This window comes from Scyliorhinus torazame, chromosome 25 (genome assembly GCF_047496885.1).
Source record: "Scyliorhinus torazame isolate Kashiwa2021f chromosome 25, sScyTor2.1, whole genome shotgun sequence".
In the NCBI taxonomy this organism is placed as follows: Eukaryota; Metazoa; Chordata; class Chondrichthyes; order Carcharhiniformes; family Scyliorhinidae; genus Scyliorhinus; species Scyliorhinus torazame.
This window is the reverse complement of record NC_092731.1, coordinates 41,983,142-42,001,967: the sequence shown is the minus strand read 5'-3', so window position 1 is coordinate 42,001,967 and position 18,826 is coordinate 41,983,142. Positions and strand designations below refer to the sequence as shown.

Sequence of the window (18,826 nt, the reverse complement as noted above, 5' to 3'; positions counted from 1 at the left end):
GGGTTCTACCATTCACTGTATATTCTCTACCTGCATTAGACCTTCCAAAATGCATTACCTCACATTTGTTCGGATTAAACTCCACCTGCCATCTCTCCGCCCAAGTCTCCAAACAATCTAAATCCTGCTGTATCCTCTGACAGTCCTCATCGCTATCCGCAATTCCACCAACCTTTGTGTCGTCTGCAAACTTACTAATCAGACCAGTTACATTTTCCTCCAAATCATTTATATATACTACAAAGAGCAAAGGTCCCAGCACTAATCCCTGTGGAACACCACTAGTCACAGCCCTCCAATTAGAAAATCACCCTTCCATTGCTACTCTCTGCCTTCTATGACCTATGACACCGTGAGAACGTGCAAACCCCGCACAGACAGTGACCCAAGCCGGGAATCTAACCTGGGACCCTGGAGCTGTGAAGCAACAGTGCTAACCACTGTGCTAGCTTGCTGCCCGTGTCCTCCGGTACTGGCCCAGTTAAGTTTTGATGCACTAAGCGTCAAGAACCACAAAGACATGTGAGACTTTAACCAAGGCTTTAATACACTACATAGGAAGCTTACCCGACACAGACGACCCCAGACAAAATGGGTCAGGTCTCAGAAGCTGGGTCTTATACCTAACTCCCGGGGGAGTGGCCAAGGCGGAGCTCTCCGTGGCCAGGTCAGATTACATACAGGTGACCGAACCTCTACAGAGCTAGAGTACAATACACAGGATTACACGGCCACGTTACACACAACTATTATATAACTATGTACAATGCTAGGGAAGTACAGGGGTGTATCACCACAAGTTTGCAGTGCCAGTGGGAGGAGTCTTTATTAACATAGGGAAGGTCAAAGTGTCATTTGATAGCGTATCTCAAGCACATCCATCTCATTCCCATGGAAACGCAAGCTCATTTGACTGTGGTGGAAGAGATGTAGGATTGTTGTGGTTCAGAACCCACCTCCCCAATTCTGGTTATTCTCCTATCAGTTTTTAAAAAAGCCTTGTATTTATATAGCACCTTTTGTGATCACCAGAACTCACAAAGTACCTCACCTTACCCAGAACCCGGAACGCAATTGCATGCTGGCCGGACAATTAATGGGGAGGCAACGTGAAATGCATGCTGGAAAAGGGACCATGATGTCGGAGGGAGGGTGGGGAAAGGGTGGGCACCAAGAAAAGGGAGGGTGTGGGCTGGCACTTCTATTTTAAAAAAATAATTTTTATTAAAGGTTTTCCTAAAATATCAATGACAAAATGAGACAGAAAAAAGAACCCAACAGGGTTAAGTACAAAACACAATCTAAAAAAGCAACCCCCAAACCCCCCAAACCCCTCCCCCCGTACATAAATAATAAATTAACATTAACACCCCGACTTAACACAACAGGTGTATACACCCCCTCAGACCCTCCAGTGTAAATAACATGAACAAAAAAAGTAAACCCCCGCCCTGCCCCCCCCCCCCCCCGCCCACCCCCCCCGAGCTGCTGCCATTGACCAATGTCTATCGTTCTGCCAGAAAGTCTAAGAACGGTTGCCACTGCCTGAAGAACCCTTGTACCGACCCTCTCAAGGTGAATTTCACCCTCTCCAATTTAATGAACCCCGCCATATCGCTGATCCAGGATTCCACACTTGGGGGCCTCGCATCTTTCCACTGAAGGAGAATCCTTCGCCGGGCTACCAGGGACGCAAAGGCCAGAATTCCGGCCTCTTTCGCCTCCTGCATTCCTGGCCCCTCTGCCACCCCAAATATTGCGAGCCCCCAGCCCAGTCTGACCCTGGATCCTATCACCCTCGACATCGTCCTCCCTACGCCCTTCCAAAATTCCTCCAGCGCTGGGCATGCCCAGAACATATTATTGTGATTTGCTGGGCTCCCTGAGCACCTAACACACCTGTCCTCGCTCTCCAAAGAGCCGGCTCATTCTTGTCCCGGTCATGTGTGCCCTGTGCAGCATCTTAAACTGTATGAGGCTGAGCCTCGCGCACGAAGAGGAAGAATTCGCCCTCCCTACGGCATCTGCCCACGTCCCCTCTTCGATCTCCTCTCCCAAATCCTCCTCCCACTTACCTTTCAACTCCACCACCGAGGCCTCCTCCTCATCCTGCATCACCTGCTAAGTTTCCGAGTGAAGTCTCTCTCTCTGGGAGTAGGATAGTAGACATTGAGTTTATCTATCTATAGTGAGTGACACCTCTCTCTGGGAATGGGACAGTAGACATTGAGTTTATCTATCTATAGAGAGTGAAGTCTCTCTCTGGGAGTGGGATAGTAGACATTGAGTTTATCTACCTATAGTGAGTGACGCCTCTCTCTGGGAATGGGACAGTAGACATTGAGTTTATCTATCTATAGAGAGTGAAGTCTCTCTTTGGGAGCGGGATAGTAGACATTGAGTTTATCTATCTATAGTGAATGAAGTCTCTCTCTCTCTGGGAATGGGATAGTAGACATTGAGTTTATCTATCTATAGTTAGTGAAGTCTCTCTCTCTTGGAGTGGGATAGTAGACATTGAGTTTATCTATTTATAGTGAATGAAGTCTCTCTCTGGGAGTGGGATAGTAGACATTGAGTTTATCTATCTATAGTGAGTGAAGTCTCTCTCTCTTGGAGTGGGATAGTAGACATTGAGTTTATCTATAGTGAGTGAAGTCTCTCCCTGGGAGTGGGATAGGAAACATTGAGTTTATCTATCTATAGTGAGTGAAGTCTCTCTCCGGGAGTGGGATAGGAAACATTGAGTTTATCTGTCTATAGTCAGTGAACTCTCTGGAAGTGGGATAGTAGACATTGAGTTTATCTACAGTGAGTGAAGTCTCTCTCTGGGAGTGGGATGGTAGACATTGAGTTTATCTATCTATAGTGAGTGAGGTTTCTCTCTGGGAGTGGGATAGTAGACATTGAGTTTATCTATCTCTGGTGAGTGAAGTCTCTCTCTGGGAGTGGGATAGTAGACATTGAGTTTATCTATCTATAGTGATTGAAATCTCTCTCTCTGGGAGTGGGATAGTGGACATTGAGTTTATCTATCTATAGTGAGTGAAGTCTCTCTCTGGGAGTGGGATAGGAGACATTGAGTTTATCTATCTCTGGTGAGTGAAGTCTCTCTCTCTCGGAGTGGGATAATAGACATTGAGTTTATCTATCTATAGATGAGTGAAGGTCTTTCTCTAGGAGTGGGATAGTGACATTGAGTTTATCTATCTATAGTGAGTGAAGTCTGTCTCTGGCAGTGGGTTAGTAGACATTGAGTTAATCTATCTATAGTGAGTGAGGTCTCTCTCTGGGAGTGGGATAGTGGACATTGAGTTTATCTATCTATAGTGAGTGAAGTGCATTACAGCCAGGTTATGCACTTTGGTCTCAAAAATGAGAAGGCTGACTATAATCCTGAATGGCCATAAATTAGGAGAGGGGAGTGTGCAACGAGACCTGGGTGTCCTCGGAGACCAGTCACTGAAGGTTAACATGCAGGTGCAGCAGGCGGTAAAGAAGAGAAATGCAATGTAGGCCTTTATTGCGAGAGGATTCAAGGTACACGAACAGGGCCTTGGTGAGACCACGCCTGGAATATTGAGTTGAGATTTAACTGAATGGGCTTAATGTCCCATAGCGAAAGCAGTTAGGCTCCGTTTCCCATCATTGAGAAACACAATGCTGTAATGTCACTCGGGTCAGATAGGGGGTCTTATGGGAGATTGTGCGACTGAGGCTGTACATAGCCCCATTTCCTACACTGAGCAGCTCCACCCGCTGGAACTCCTCAATGTGGCGGGAGAGCAGATGCCATTTTTAAACCGTGACCTCATTTGTGGAACCCCCAACGCGATCCCCAACTCAACCCCCAATACCGAACTCACTATGCGAGGATTTCCAGGCCCATCTGTAACATCACTGGCAACACTCCCCCCCCCCCCCTCCCCCCCCCTCCCCCACCCCACCCCCCCACCACCCGAACACCCGGGCAGGACACCCCCCCCGGCCAGATCGCCCACCCATAAAATGCCAGCTTGGAACCTTGGCCAACCTGGTATCCTGAAGTGCCTCTGCAGCTGGCAGTGCCAGCTTGTCCAGGTGGAACCAGCAGTGCCAGGGTACCACCCTACCCCAAAGGACATGTACCTGGGGGCCTCCGAGCGCCTGGGAGACCCCACGAGTGCAGCTTGTCAGCCTCACGAGTGCCAATCCCCACCCTGGAGAATGGGACTCACCGTTTTTCAGTGGAATTGCTCCTAGTTCCACCAAGGCACGGTGCAAGCCCATTAACCCAATCCTGAATTGCTCCGGGATCGGTGCCTCTTTCGTGGTTGCTAGAACATCACCGATTTCAGTCCCGGCGTCAGCACGTAGGCTCTGAATTGGAGAATCTGAAATGGAGAATCCCGCCCATTATACTTTCACCCCAACATGTTCATATTTCTTGGTACAATTCACAAGCCCTCTCCTCCCCTCCCCCACACCAATCATTAAACACTTTTTGGGTTGTGACTTGCTGAGTAAATCCTCCAGATCCATCTCCAGATCTCCTCACAGACACAGCTCATTAATGAGCTCTGTATCGGGACTGGAGTTACAAAGTCCTGAGCGAATGTTTGGCAACCAGGGGCTGGTTTAGCACAGTGGGCTAAACCAGTTTACAGCTGGCTTGTAATGCAAAACAAGGCCAGCAGCGTGGGTTCAATTCCCGTACCGGCGTCCCGAACAGGCGCCGGAATGTGGCGACTACTAACTTTCACTGTAACTTCATTGAAGTGGACTTGTGAGAATAAGCGGTTATTATTATTAAACCTTCTCATCATCTAATTCATACCTGATTGCTGACCGGAGCTTCAGGTGTTGCCGTGTGAGCTGGAGCAGGTTCACTCAGGTTGCTTGTTCCTCAGTGTTGAACAGTCCGTGACAGCCTCTGTCTGCTTATAAGGCAAATGGATTGGACCAGAAACTGAGATTTGTATCAGATCAATCAAAGCACCATTATCGTGGAGCCATTTAAAACGTCATCAAAGAGTTAAACGTGTTGGTCTAAATAATAATTTGTGGTCAGGTGGATATCATCTCCGTAACTAGGTCCTGGAGATAAGTCTGACAATATTTACATTACTCTCGCTGAAAAGAATTGTGGTGAGTTTCTAAATCCCCCTGGAAGGTGGGTCCAAACGTATTGATTGTCAATCGGTGCAGTAAACGCACCTATTGACAGGGTGTGATGAGAAGCTATTTGCTAAGTCTATACAAGACTTGTATTTTTTCCAAACTAACACTGACCATTTGCTGGGTGTTTGTCGGCTGAGCCGCATTCGGCTCAGTGTATTTGTTTAACTGTGTGTAATCAATGACTAATCACCGTTTGCCATCTGTTTTAGCAACTCCGAACATGGACGAGTAGTACCGTGAAGATTTTCTGATTAAATCACCTTGTTCAAGTGAATCAATTGCTTTAATAAAGTGACTCTGACACGTGTGCTCGGGAATGTGTCATTGCTTCAGAACAGGAAAATGGATTAAACCTCGTTTAGTTGTACCAATCTATAATTTGCCACAATGATTAATATGTCAGGTATCCCAGTACTTGTTCAAGGGGTGTTTTAATGTTGCTCTCACTGTGCTGTCTGTGTGACGTTCGAGCTGTTTTACAACATGCTCAGCTCTTTCATCCACGTCAGAATTGACTGGAGATGTAGGAAACCACAGGTTTGAATCTTGAGCCCAATTAGTAACAGAACCTTTCTACCTGAAGGGAATATCTGATTATTTCGAACATCGCAGTTTTTAACTTGTGCTGAATTCCGTTTCATTCTCCAGTCAAAATCCTGAGTGAGCTGTGATTTGCCAGTGATTTCTTTGTGTTCTATTGGCTCCCCCGGCCGGCACTTTGAATTTACTTGGGGATGGACAGTTGAGATATCTGCCCCTGTGTCAATTAGCTGTTCCAAGTAAATCTCTGATTTGAATGTCTACGTAAGGGATATGATTCTCCTGCCTGGGGCTTGGAAGGCAAATTTCCTTTTGGCCTTCCCATAGGAAGTGGGCAGCACGGTAGCATTGTGGATAGCACAATTGCTTCACAGCTCCAGGGTCCCAGGTTCGATTCCCGGCTTGGGTCACTGTCTGTGCGGAGTCTGCATGTTCTCCCGTGTCTGCGTGGGTTTCCTCCAGGTGCTCCGGTTTCTTCCCACAGTCCAAAGATGTGCAGGTTAGGTGGATTGGCCGTGCTAAATTGCCCTTAGTGTCCAAAATTGCCCTGAGTGTTGGGTGGGGTTACTGGGTTATGGGGTTGCGGGGATAGGGTGGAGGTGTGGGCTTGGGTAGGGTGCTCTTTCCAAGGGCCGGTGCAGTTCGATGGTCGAATAGGCCTCCTTCTGCACTGTAAATTCTATATTAAATTTTTATATATTGTTGAGTCTGATCATGAGGATTCCCTGGCCGTCTAGACTTTCCCGTGTTAGTCTGGGTTAGTGCTAGGGTCTGCTGAACTCTTGGTGTTTGGGTTTGACGATTCCTATTTCCTCGCTGTCGCCTGGGAGTTCGTGGAAAACTGTCCTTAACTGTCCTTGATTTTCCCACTGATTGTCCTAATATCCGGAATTCGGAATTCTATTTCTCGGGGCTGCTGTCTCAGTGGTTGTTGTCGAGGGAGTATCCTGATGATAATTGCCCTCTATGGGACTGAGGTCGCTGTGATTTTCAGTTATCTCTTCTCTGAGACAGGATCTACTCCCATTTGGAAGCAAATGGACGTATTAGTGAGAGGCAGCACGGTTTTGTGAAGGGGAGGTCGTGTCTCACTAACTTTGATAGAGTTTTTCGAGGAGGTCACTAAGATGATTGATGCAGGTAGGGCAGTAGATGTTGTCTATATGGACTTCAGTAAGGCCTTTGACAAGGTCCCTCATGGTAGACTAGTACAAAGGTGAAGTCACACCGGGATCAGGGGTGAGCTGGCAAGGTGGATACAGAACTGGCTAGGCCATAGAAGGCAGAGAGTAGCAATGAGGGATGCTTTTCTAATTGGAGGGCTGTGACCAGTGGTGTTCCACAGGGATCAGTGCTGGGACCTTTGCTCTTTGTAGTATATATAAATGATTTGGAGGAAAATGTAACTGGTCTGATTAGTAAGTTTGCAGACGACACAAAGGTTGGTGGAATTGCGGATAGCGATGAGGACTGTCGGAGGATACAGCAGGATTTAGATTGTCTGGAGACTTGGGCGGAGAGATGGCAGATGGAGTTTAATCCGGACAAATGTGAGGTAATGCATTTTGGAAGGTCTAATGCAGGTAGGGAATATACAGTGAATGGTAGAACCCTCAAGAGTATTGAAAGTCAAAGAGATCTAGGAGTACAGGTCCACAGGTCATTGAAAGGGGCAACACAGGTGGAGAAGGTAGTCAAGAAGGCATATGGCATGCTTGCCTTAATTGGCCGGGGCATTGAGTATAAGAATTGGCAAGTCATGTTGCAGCTGTATAGAACCTTAGTTATGCCACACTTGGAGTATAGTGTTCAATTCTGGTCGCCACACTACCAGAAGGATGTGGAGGCTTTAGAGAGGGTGCAGAAGAGATTTACCAGAATGTTGCCTGGTATGGAGGGCATTAGCTATGAGGAACGATTGAATAAACTCGGTTTGTTTCTCACTGGAACGAAGGAGGTTGAGGGGGAGACATGATAGAGGTATATAAAATTATGAGGGGCATAGACAGAGTGGATAGTCAGAGGCTTTTTCCCCAGGGTAGAGGGGTCAATTACTAGGGGGCATAGGTTTAAGGTGAGAGGGGCAAGAGTAGATGTACGAGGCAAGTTTTTTACGCAGAGGGTAGTGGGTGCCTGGAACTCGCTACCGGAGGAGGTAGTGGAAGCAGGGACGATAGGGACATTTAAGGGGCATCTTGACAATATATGAATAGGATGGGAATAGAAGGATATGGACCCAGGAAGTGTAGAAGATTGTAGTTTAGTGGGGCAGCATGGTCGGCACGGGCTTGGAGGGCCGAAGGGCCTGTTCCTGTGCTGTACATTTCTTTGTTCTTTCTTCTTTGTTCTTTGAGACTGTCTTTTAAATCGTTTGCTGCTGTGAGTCCACTATTTTTAGTTGTCTCTGTTTTTTAACCAATGTCAATTTTGTTCCTTAGCAAACTTGTAAAGAAATTTTAAGATTTTTTTAACTTCAAATGGTGAAAGTACAAATTCAATTACTGACAAACTGCAAGGCTGAGCTCTGACCTTGACTCAGAACGGAATTTAAGATTTTCTTAACAAGAGCTTTTCTAACATTCACAACGGAATTAATTCTTTATGTTAACAATTTTTTCTGACATTCACTAAAATGTTGGCTGCTTTTGGGAGGAAGCAGTTAGCTGCGGAGAATTGCACCGTAACAAAGACAACTGCAGTCTCCAGATTTCCACTTTAAACTGGTACCATTCAGTCGCTATCAATCCACAAATAAATATCAAGTAATTTAACACAAGTTTCTGGGCAATTCCAATTAATTGCCTGCTGAAATAATTAACTTATCTCCAGAACCCAATGGTGCAGAGAGTGGGTGGAGATCTCGGTAATCCATTGGGGTCCCTTTATACAAAGAACAAAGAAATTACAGCCCAGGAACAGGCCCTTCGGCCCTCCCAGCCTGCGCCGATCCAGATCCTTTATCTAAACCTGTCGCCTATTTTCCAAGGATCTACTTCCCTCTGTTCCCCGCCCATTCATATATCTGTCTAGATGCATCTTAAATGATGCTATTGTGCCGCCTCTACCACCTCGCTGGCAAAGCGTTCCAGGTACCCACCACCCTCTGCGTAAAAAACTTTCCACGCACATCTCCCTTAAACTTTCCCCCTCTCACCTTGAAATCGTGACCCCTTGTCATTGACACCCCCTCTTGGAAAAAGCTTGTTGCTATCCACCCTGTCCATACCTCTCATAATTTTGTAGACCTCAATCAGGTCCCCCCTCAACCTCCGTCTTTCCAACGAAAACAATCCTAATATACTCAACCTCTCTTCACAGCTAGCACCCTCCATACCAGGCAACATCCCGGTGAACCTCCTCTGCACCCTCTCTAAAAGCATCCACATCCTTCTGGTGATGTGGGACCAAACTTAATATTGCTCTAACTCAAACCCCCCCCCCGGAAGAAATGTGTCTGTTTACACTAGAAGCTGTTGCAGGCGATATCTTAAAACCTGTCTGATAAGCGCTCTCTCTGCAGTCCAAACCCTTTTGGCTGCTGTTAACCCATTGAGGGACTTCTGCTTTAACTGCCCAATGTCAGCAGGTGCCCCGTGCCCGGGGTCAGCAGGTGGCCTGTGCCCGGGGTCAGCAGGTGCCCTGTGCCCGGGGTCAGCAGGTGCCCTGTGCCCGGGGTCAGCAGGTGCCCTGTGTCCGGGGTCAGCAGGTGCCCAGTGTCCGGGGTCAGCAGGTGCCCTGTGCCCGGGTCAGCAGGTGCCCAGTGCCCGGGGTCAGCAGGTGCCCGGGGTCAGCAGGTGCCCAGTGCCCGGGGTCAGCAGGTGCCCGGGGTCAGCAGGTGCCCTGTGTCCGGGGTCAGCAGGTGCCCAGTGCCCGGGGTCAGCAGGTGCCCAGTGCCAGGGGTCAGCAGGTGCCCAGTGCCCGGGTCAGCAGGTACCCTGTGCCCGGGGTCAGCAGGTGCCTGTGCCTGGGGTCAGCAGGTGCCCTCTGCCCGGGGTCAGCAGGTGCCCTGTGCCCGGGGTCAGCAGGTGCCTGGGGTCAGCAGGTACCCTGTGCCCGGGGTCAGCAGGTGCCCTGTGCCTGGGGTCAGCAGGTACCCTGTGCCCAGGGTCAGCAGGTGCCCTGTGCCCGGGGTCAGCAGGTGCCCGGGGTCAGCAGGTGCCCTGTGCCCGGGGTCAGCAGGTGCCCTGTGCCCGGGGTCAGCAGGTACCCTGTGCCCGGGGTCAGCAGGTGCCCTGTGCCCGGGGTCAGCAGGTGCCAGGGGTCAGCAGGTGCCCTGTGCCCGGGGTCAGCAGGTGCCCGGGGTCAGCAGGTGCCCAGTGCCCGGGGTCAGCAGGTGCACTTCCCCCATCCCCACTCCTCACCCCACCCCCACTCTCTCTCCCCCCCACTCCTCACCCCGCCCCCTCTCCTCTCTCCACACTTTCCCCACACCCACTCCTCACTCCCAGCCCATTCTCTCCTCCACCCGAACTCTCTTCCCAACTCCCCTACCGCCACTCTCTCCCCTCCACTCCCCCGCACCCACTCTCTCCCCCGCCCACACTCTCTCCCCCGCCCCACTCTCTCCCCTCACTCCACTCTCTCCCCCGCCCACACTCTCTCCCCCGCCACCACTCTCTGCCCCGCCCCCACTCTCTCCCCTGCCCCACTCTCTCCCCCGCCCACACTCTCTCCCCCGCCCACACTCTCTCCCCCACCCCCACTCTCTCCCCCGCCCACAGTCTCTCCCCCGCGCACACTCTCTCCCCTCACCCACTCTCTCCCCGCCCACACTCTCTCCCCTCACCCACTCTCTCCCCCGCCCCCACTCTCTCCGTCCGCCCCCACTCTCTCCCCGCCCACACTCTCTCCCCCGCGCCCACTCTCTCGTCCGCCCCCACTCTCTCGTTCGCCCCGCTCTCTCGTCCGCCCCCGCTCTCTCGTCCGCCCCCGCTCTCTCGACCGCCCCCGCTCTCTCATCCGCCCACACTCTCTCCCCGCCCAAACTCTCTCCCCCTCACCCACTCTCTCCCCCGCCCCCACTCTCTCGTCCGCCCCACTCTCTCATCCGCCCACACTCTCTCCCCCGCCCACACTCTCTCCCCCTCACCCACTCTCTCCCCCCGCCCCCACTCTCTCATCCGCCACACTCTCTCCCCCGCCCACACTCTCTCCCCCTCACCCACTCTCTCCCCCTCACCCACTCTCACCCCCGCCCCCGCTCTCTCGTCCGCCCCACTCTCTTCCCCGCCCCCACTCTCTCCCCCGCCCACACTCTCTCCCCCGCCCCCACTCTCTCCCCCGCCCCCACTCTCTCCCCCGCCCCCACTCTCTCCCCCGCCCCACTCTCTCCCCGCCCCCACTCTCTCCCCCGCCCCCCACACTCTCCCCCGCCCCACTCTCTCCCCCGCCCCCACACTCTCCCCCGCCCCCACTCTCTCCCCCGCCCCCACTCTCTCCCCCGCCCCCGCTCTCCTCCCCGCCCCCACTCTCTCCCCCGCCCCCACTCTCTCCACCGCCGCCCCACTCTCTCGTCCGCCCCCACTCTCTCGTCCGCCCCCACTCTCTCCCCCGCCCCCGCTCTCTCCCCCGCCCCCACTCTCTCGTCCGCCCCACTCTCTCCCCCGCCCCCACTCTCTCGTCCGCCCCCACTCTCTCGTCCGCCCCCACTCTCTCGTCCGCCCCCACTCTCTCGTCCGCCCCCGCTCTCTCGTCCGCCCCACTCTCTCTCGTCCGCCCCCACTCTCTCCCCCGCCCCCACTCTCTCGTCCACCCCCGCTCTCTCGTCCACCCCCACTCTCTCGTCCGCACCCTCTCTCTCGTCCACCCCCACTCTCTCGTCCGCACCCTCTCTCTCGTCCGCCCCCACTCTCTCGTCCGCCCCCACTCTCTCGTCCGCCCCCACTCTCGTCCGCCCCCACTCTCTCGTCCGCCCCCACTCTCTCGTCCGCACCCTCTCTCTCGGTCCGCCCCCACTCTCTCGTCCGCCCCACTCTCTCGTCCGCCCCCACTCTCTCGTCCGCCCCCTCTCTCTCGTCCGCCCCCACTCTCTCGTCCGCCCCCACTCTCATCGTCCGCCCCCACTCTCTCGTCCGCCCCCACTCTCGTCCGCCCCCACTCTCTCGTCCGCCCCCACTCTCTCGTCCGCCCCCACTCTCTCGTCCACCCCCACTCTCTCCCCACCCCCACACTCTCCCCCTCACACCACTCTCTCCCACACCCCCACTCTCTCCCCCACCCCCACTCTCTCCCCCACCCCCACTCTCTCCCCCGCCCCCACTCTCTCCCCCGCCCCCACTCACATCCCCCGCCCCCACTCTCTCCCCCGCCCCACTCTCTCCCCCGCCCCCTCTCTCTCCCCCGCCCCCACCCTCTCCCCCACCCCCATTCTCTCCCCTACCCCCACTCTCTCCCCCATTCTCTCCCCACCCCCAGTCTCTCCCCCGCCCCCACCTCTCTCGTCCGCCCCCCACTCTCTCGTCCACCCCCACTCTCTCCCCCGCCCCCACTCTCGTCACCGCCCCCACTCTCTCCCCCGCCCCCACTCTCTCCCCCGCCCCCACTCTCTCCCCGCCCCCACTCTCTCCCCCGCCCCCCTCTCTCCCCCGCCCCCACTCTCCCCGCCCCCACTCTCTGCCTCCACCCCCCCATTCTCTCCTCTACCCCACTCTCTCCCCATTCTCTCCCCCACCGCCACTCTCTCCCCTCCGCCCCCACTCTCTCCTCCGCCCCCACTCTCTCCTCCGCCCCCACACTCTCCCCCTCACCCACTCTCTCCCCACCCCCACTCTCTCCCCCACCCCCACTCTCTCCCCCGCCCCACTCTCTCCCCCGCCCCCACTCTCTCCCCGCCCCCACTCTCTCCCCCGCCCCACTCTCTCCCCCGCCCCCACTCTCTCCCCCTCACCCACTCTCTCCCTCGCCCCCACTCTCTCCCCCACCCCCACTCTCTCCCTACCCCACTCTCTCCCCCACCCCACTCTCTCCCCCCCCCCTCTCTCCCCTCACCCACTCTCTCCCCTCGCCCCCCACTCTCTCCCCGCCCCACTCTCTCCCCCGCCCCACTCTCCCCCGCCCCCACTCTCTCCCCCGCCCCCGCCCACTCTCTCCCCCGCCCCCACTCTCGTCCCCGCCCCCACTCTCTCCCCGCCCCCACTCTCTCCCACCGCCCCCACTCTCTCCCCGCCCCCACTCTCTCCCCTCCGCCCCACTCTCTCCCCGCCCCACTCTCTCCCCCACCCCCATTCTCTCCCCTACCCCCACTCTCTCCCCCATTCTCTCCCCCACCCCCACTCTCTCCCCCACCCCCACTCTCTCCCCCTCACCCACTCTCTAACCGCCCCCACTCTCCCCCCCACCCGCACTCTCTCCCCCGCCCCCACTCTCTCGTCCGCCCCACTCTCTCGTCCGCCCCCACTCTCTCATCCACCCCACTCTCTCCCCCGCCCCCACTCTCTCCCCGCCCCACTCTCTCCCCCGCCCCCCACTCTCTCCCCCTCACCCACTCTCTCCCCGCCCACACTCTCTCCCCCGCACCACTCTCTGCCCCGCCCCCACTCTCTCCCCTGCCCCCACTCTCTCCCCCGCCCACACTCTCTCCCCGCCCACACTCTCTCCCCCACCCCCACTCTCTCCCCCGCCCACAGTCTCTCCCCCTGCGCACACTCTCTCCCCCTCACCCACTCTCTCCCCGCCCACACTCTCTCCCCCTCACCCACTCTCTCCCCCGCCCCCACTCTCTCGTCCGCCCCCACTCTCTCCCCGCCCACACTCTCTCCCCCGCGCCCACTCTCTCGTCCGCCCCCACTCTCCCTCGTTCGCCCCGCTCTCTCGTCCGCCCCTCCCGCTCTCTCGTCCGCCCCGCTCTCTCGACCGCCCCCGCTCTCTCATCCGCCCACACTCTCTCCCCCGCCCAAACTCTCTCCCCCTCACCCACTCTCTCCCCCGCCCCCACTCTCTCGTCCGCCCCCACTCTCTCATCCGCCCACACTCTCTCCCCGCCCACACTCTCTCCCCCTCACCCACTCTCTCCCCCGCCCCCACTCTCTCATCCGCCCACACTCTCTCCCCCGCCCACACTCTCTCCCCCTCACCCACTCTCTCCCCCTCACCCACTCTCTCCCCCGCCCCCGCTCTCTCGTCCGCCCCACTCTCTTCCCCGCCCCCCACTCTCTCCCCCGCCCACACTCTCTCCCCCGCCCCCACTCTCTCCCCCGCCCCCACTCTCTCCCCCGCCCCCACTCTCTCCCCGCCCCACTCTCTCCCCCGCCCCCACTCTCTCCCCCGCCCCCACTCTCTCCCCCGCCCCCACACTCTCCCCCGCCCCCACTCTCTCCCCCGCCCCCACACTCTCCCCGCCCCCACTCTCTCCCCCGCCCCCACTCTCTCCCCCCGACCCCGCTCTCTCGTCCACCCCACTCTCTCGTCCGCACCCTCTCTCTCGTCCACCCCCACTCTCTCGTCCGCACCCGGCTCTCTCGTCCGCCCCCACTCTCTCGTCCGCCCCCACTCTCTCGTCCGCCCCCCACTCTCTCGTCCGCCCCACTCTCTCGTCCGCCCCCACTCTCTCGTCCGGCACCTCTCTCTCGTCGCCCCCACTCTCTCGTCCGCCCCCACTCTCTCGTCGCCCCCACTCTCTCGTCCGCCCCCTCTCTCTCGTCCGCCCCCACTCTCTCGTCCGCCCCCACTCTCTCGTCCGCCCCACTCTCTCGTCCGCCCCCACTCTCTCGTCCGCCCCCCACTCTCTCGTCCGCCCCCACTCTCTCGTCCACCCCACTCTCTCCCCCACCCCCACACTCTCCCCCTCACCCACTCTCTCCCACACCCCCACTCTCTCCCCCACCCCCACCTCTCTCCCCCACCCCCACTCTCTCCCCCGCCCCCACTCTCTCCCCCGCCCCCACTCATTCCTTCGCCCCCACTCTCTCCCCCGCCCCCCACTCTCTCCCCCGCCCCCCTCTCTCTCCCCCGCCCCCACCCTCTCCCCCACCCCCATTCTCTCCCCTACCCCCACTCTCTCCCCCATTCTCTCCCCACCCCCAGTCTCTTCCCCCGCCCCACTCTCTCGTCCGCCCCCACTCTCTCGTCCGCCCCCACTCCTCTCCCCGCCCCCACTCTCTCACCCGCCCCCACTCTCTCCCCCGCCCCCACTCTCTCCCCCGCCCCCACTCTCTCCCCCGCCCCCACTCTCTCTCCCCGCCCCCACTCTCTCCCCCGCCCCCCTCTCTCCCCCGCCCCCACTCTCTCCCCGCCCCCACTCTCTCCCCCACCCCCATTCTCTCCTCTACCCCCACTCTCTCCCCCATTCTCTCCCCCACCGCCACTCTCTCCCCGCCCCCACTCTCTCCCCCGCCCCCACACTCTCCCCCTCACCCACTCTTCTCCCCCACCCCCACTCTCTCCCCCACCCCCACTCTCTCCCCCGCCCCCACTCTCTCCCCCGCCCCCACTCTCTCCCCCGCCCCCACTCTCTCCCCCGCCCCCACTCTCTCCCCCTCACCCACTCTCTCCCTCGCCCCCACTCTCTCCCCCACCCCCACTCTCTCCCCTACCCCCACTCTCTCCCCACCCCCACTCTCTCCCCCGCCCCCACTCTCTCCCCCTCACCCACTCTCTCCCTCGCCCCCACTCTCTCCCCCACCCCCACTCTCTCCCCGCCCCCACTCTCTCCCGCCCCCTCACTCTCTCCCCCGCCCCCACTCTCTCCCCCGCCCCCACTCTCTCCCCCGCCCCCACTCTCTCCCCCGCCCCCCACTCTCTCCCCCGCCCCCACTCTCTCCCCGCCCCCACTCTCTCCCCCACCCCCATTCTCTCCCCTACCCCCACTCTCTCCCCCCATTCTCTCCCCCACCCCCACTCTCTCCCCCACCCCCACTCTCTCCCCCTCACCCACTCTCTAACCGCCCCCACTCTCCCCCCACCCGCACTCTCTTCCCCGCCCCCACTCTCTCGTCCGCCCCCACTCTCTCGTCCGCCCCCACTACTCTCATCCACCCCACTCTCTCCCCCGCCCCCACTCTCTCCCCCGCCCCCACTCTCTCCCCCGCCCCCACTCTCTCTCCCACCCCAATCCCTCCCCTACCCCCACTCTCTCCCCCATTCTCTCCCCCACCCCCACTCTCTCCCCCGCCCCCACTCTCTCCCCCTCACCCACTCTCTAACCGCCCCCACTCTCCCCCCCACCCACACTCTCTTCCCCGCCCCCACTCTCTCCCCCGCCCACACTCTCTCCCCCGCCCCCACTCTCTCCCCCGCCCCCACTCTCTCCCCCGCCCCCACTCTCTCCCCCCTGCCCCCACTCTCTCCCCCGCCCCCACTCTCTCCCCCGCCCCCACACTCAACCCCGCCCCCACTCTCTCCCCCGCCCCCACTCTCTCCCCCGCCCCCGCTCTCTCCCCCGCCCCCGCTCTCTCCCCCACCCGCTCTCTCCCCCACTCGCTCTCTCCCCTACCCCCACTCTCTCCCCCATTCTCTCCCCCACCCCCACTCTCCCCCCTCCCCCACTCTCTCCCCCACCCCCACTCTCTCCCCCGCCCCCACTCTCTCCCCCGCCCCCACTCTCTCCCCCGCCCCGCTCTCTCCCGCACCCCCGCTCTCTCCCCCACCCGCTCTCTCCCCCACCCGCTCTCTCCCCCACCCGCTCTCTCCCCCACCCCCGCTCTCTCCTCCACCTTCGCTCTCTCCTCACCACCCCCGCTCACTCCCCAACCCCCAATCACTCTCCCACCCCCACTCTCTCTCCCACCCCCACTCTCTCCCCCACCCCCACCCCCACTCTCTCCCCCACCGCCTCTCCCGACCCCACTGCCACTCTCTCCCCCGCCACTACCTTACCCCCCTCCTCTAACCCCATCTCCACACTCTCCCCTATCCCCACTTGCTCCCCCCCACCCACACTCTCTCTCCCCACTTCACTCACCCCCACTCCCTCTCTCTCTTTCACCCCTACTCCTCAGCTGCACGGCAGCACAGTGGTTAGCACTGTGGCTTCACAGCTCCAGGGTCCCAGGTTCGATTCCGGCTTGGATCACTGTCTGTGCGGAGTCTGCACGTTCTCCCCGTGTGTGCGTGGGTTTCCTCCGGGCGCTCCGGTTTCCTCCCACAGTCCAAAGACGTGCGGGTTAGGTGGAGTGGGCATGCTAAATTGTCCTTAATGTCCAAAAAGGTTTGATGGGGTTATTGAGTGAGGGGGTCGGGTGGGAGTGAGGGCTGAATTGGGTCGGTGCAGACTCGATGGGCCGACTGGCCTCCTTCTGCACTGAATGTGCTCTCTCTCTCTTTCTCCAACTTCATCCAGTCTCTCTCTCCGCCCCTCACTCTCTCTCTTCCCTCACTCTCTCTCTCTCTCTCCCCCCCCCCCCCCAAACCTCTCCCACTATCTCTCTCCTCCCCACACCTCCCACTCCCTCTCTCTCTCCCCCCTACACCTCCCATTCTCTTTCTCTCTCCCACTCATCCTATATCTCAAACTCACTCTCAAAAGCCTCAATGTCTCTCTGTCCCACACTTCCTGCAAGCCCTCGTTCCCATTCCCCCCTGGCCTCTATCTCACCCCCCTCCCACTGGTCTATCTCCCTCCCTACCTCTCACACAGTCCCTCTCACCCCCACCCCAGTGTTCTCCCAGTCTCTCTCTCTCCGCCCCCCCCCTCCCTCCCCCCCAGTCCTCTCTGTCTATCTCTCTCTCTCTATGGCTCGCTCTCTGTCTTTCTCTCTCCCCCACTCCTCTCTGTCTCTCTCTCCCCCACTCACTTCTGTCTCTCTCTCCCCCATTCCCCTTGCTCTCTCCCACTTCACAATGATGTGGAGATGCCGGCGTTGGACTGGGGTGAGCACAGTACGAAGTCTTACAACACCAGGTTAAAGTCCAACAGGTTTGTTTCGATGTCACTAGCTTTTGGAGCGCTGATCCTACCAACTGTCCTGGCTTGGTACAATTCACACCTCTTTAACCTGGGGTTACCCCATCTCTGGATCTGTAAAGATTTAATCACCTGCTAATGCTCGCATTCCTAGCATTGTCAGGCATCTTTGAATTTGTCTATATATGTGTTTCTGGAACAGACCTCTTCATTCACCTGAGGAAGGAGCAGCACTCCAAAAGCTATTGACATCGAAACAAACCTGTTAGACTTTAACCTGGTGTTGTAAGACTTCGTACACCACTTCACAATGTCTCTCTCTTAATTAGAATCATAGAAGTTTACAGCATGGAAACAGGCCCTTCGGCCCAACCAGTCCATGCCGCCCAGTTTTTACCATTAAGCTAGTCCCAGTTGCCCGCACTTGGCCCATAACCCTCTATACCCATCTTACCCATGTAACCATCTAAATGCTTTTTGAAAGACACAATTGTACCCGCTTCTACTACTACCTCTGGCAGCCCATTCCAGACACTCACTACCCTCTGAGTGAAGAAATTGGGTCGTTTGTTTGCACTGTGTGCTGAATTTGGTGCATTTTGAGTGCGATAGTGAGAGTTTGGTGACCGAGGGAGTTAGGTGAGGAGGGAGTAAGGTGCTCCTTTCATTTTGTTTCCGACATTTCCGCAAAGAGTGAGAAGAGAGCCAGGAGTTTACAGAAAGTGTAGCTGACTGGGAGCAGAGTCGGAGGGCGGAGATCTAGTTAGTCCACAGGGCAGCTATATTCTGTCAGGTAAGAGGGGATGGAGGCTAGGCCAGTTGCATGCTCCTCCTGTAGGATGTGGCTGGTGAGGGATACCACCGGTGTCCCCGCTGACTATACCTGCGGGAAGTGCACCCAACTTCAGCTCCTCAAAGACCATGTTAGGGAACTGGAGCTGAAGATGGATTAACTTCGGATCATCCGGGAGGCAGAGGGGGTGATTGAGAAGAGTTACAGGGAGGTAACCACACCCAAGGTACAGGACAAGAATAGCTGGGTTACCGTCAGGGGGAAAATAAAAAACAGGCAGACAGTGCAGTGATCCCTCGTGGCCATTCCCCTTCAAAACAAGTATACCGTTTTGGATGCTGTTGGGGGGGATGACCTACCGGGGGAAGGCTCTAGCGGCCAGGTCTCTGGCACTGAGTCTGGCTCTGGGGCTCAGAAGGGAAGGGGGGAGAATAGAAAAGCAATAGTAGTAGGAGATTCAATGGTTAGAGGAATAGATAGGAGATTCTGTGGTC

General features: G+C 57.4%; 1 protein-coding gene across 2 annotated transcripts in view; it reads right to left on the bottom strand.

Moving 5' to 3' along the window:
* LOC140402504 (uromodulin-like) overlaps positions 1–5,225 on the bottom strand; it is a 38,571-nt gene extending 33,346 nt beyond the window's left edge. The window contains exon 1 of one of the 2 annotated variants that reach the window (XM_072490354.1): positions 4,817–5,225. The gene's annotated coding sequence lies outside the window, so the exon portion shown is untranslated. The remainder of the gene's footprint in view (positions 1–4,816) is intronic. The other variant, XM_072490355.1, reaches the window with a different exon arrangement.
* Positions 5,226–18,826: the final 13,601 nt, after the last annotated feature.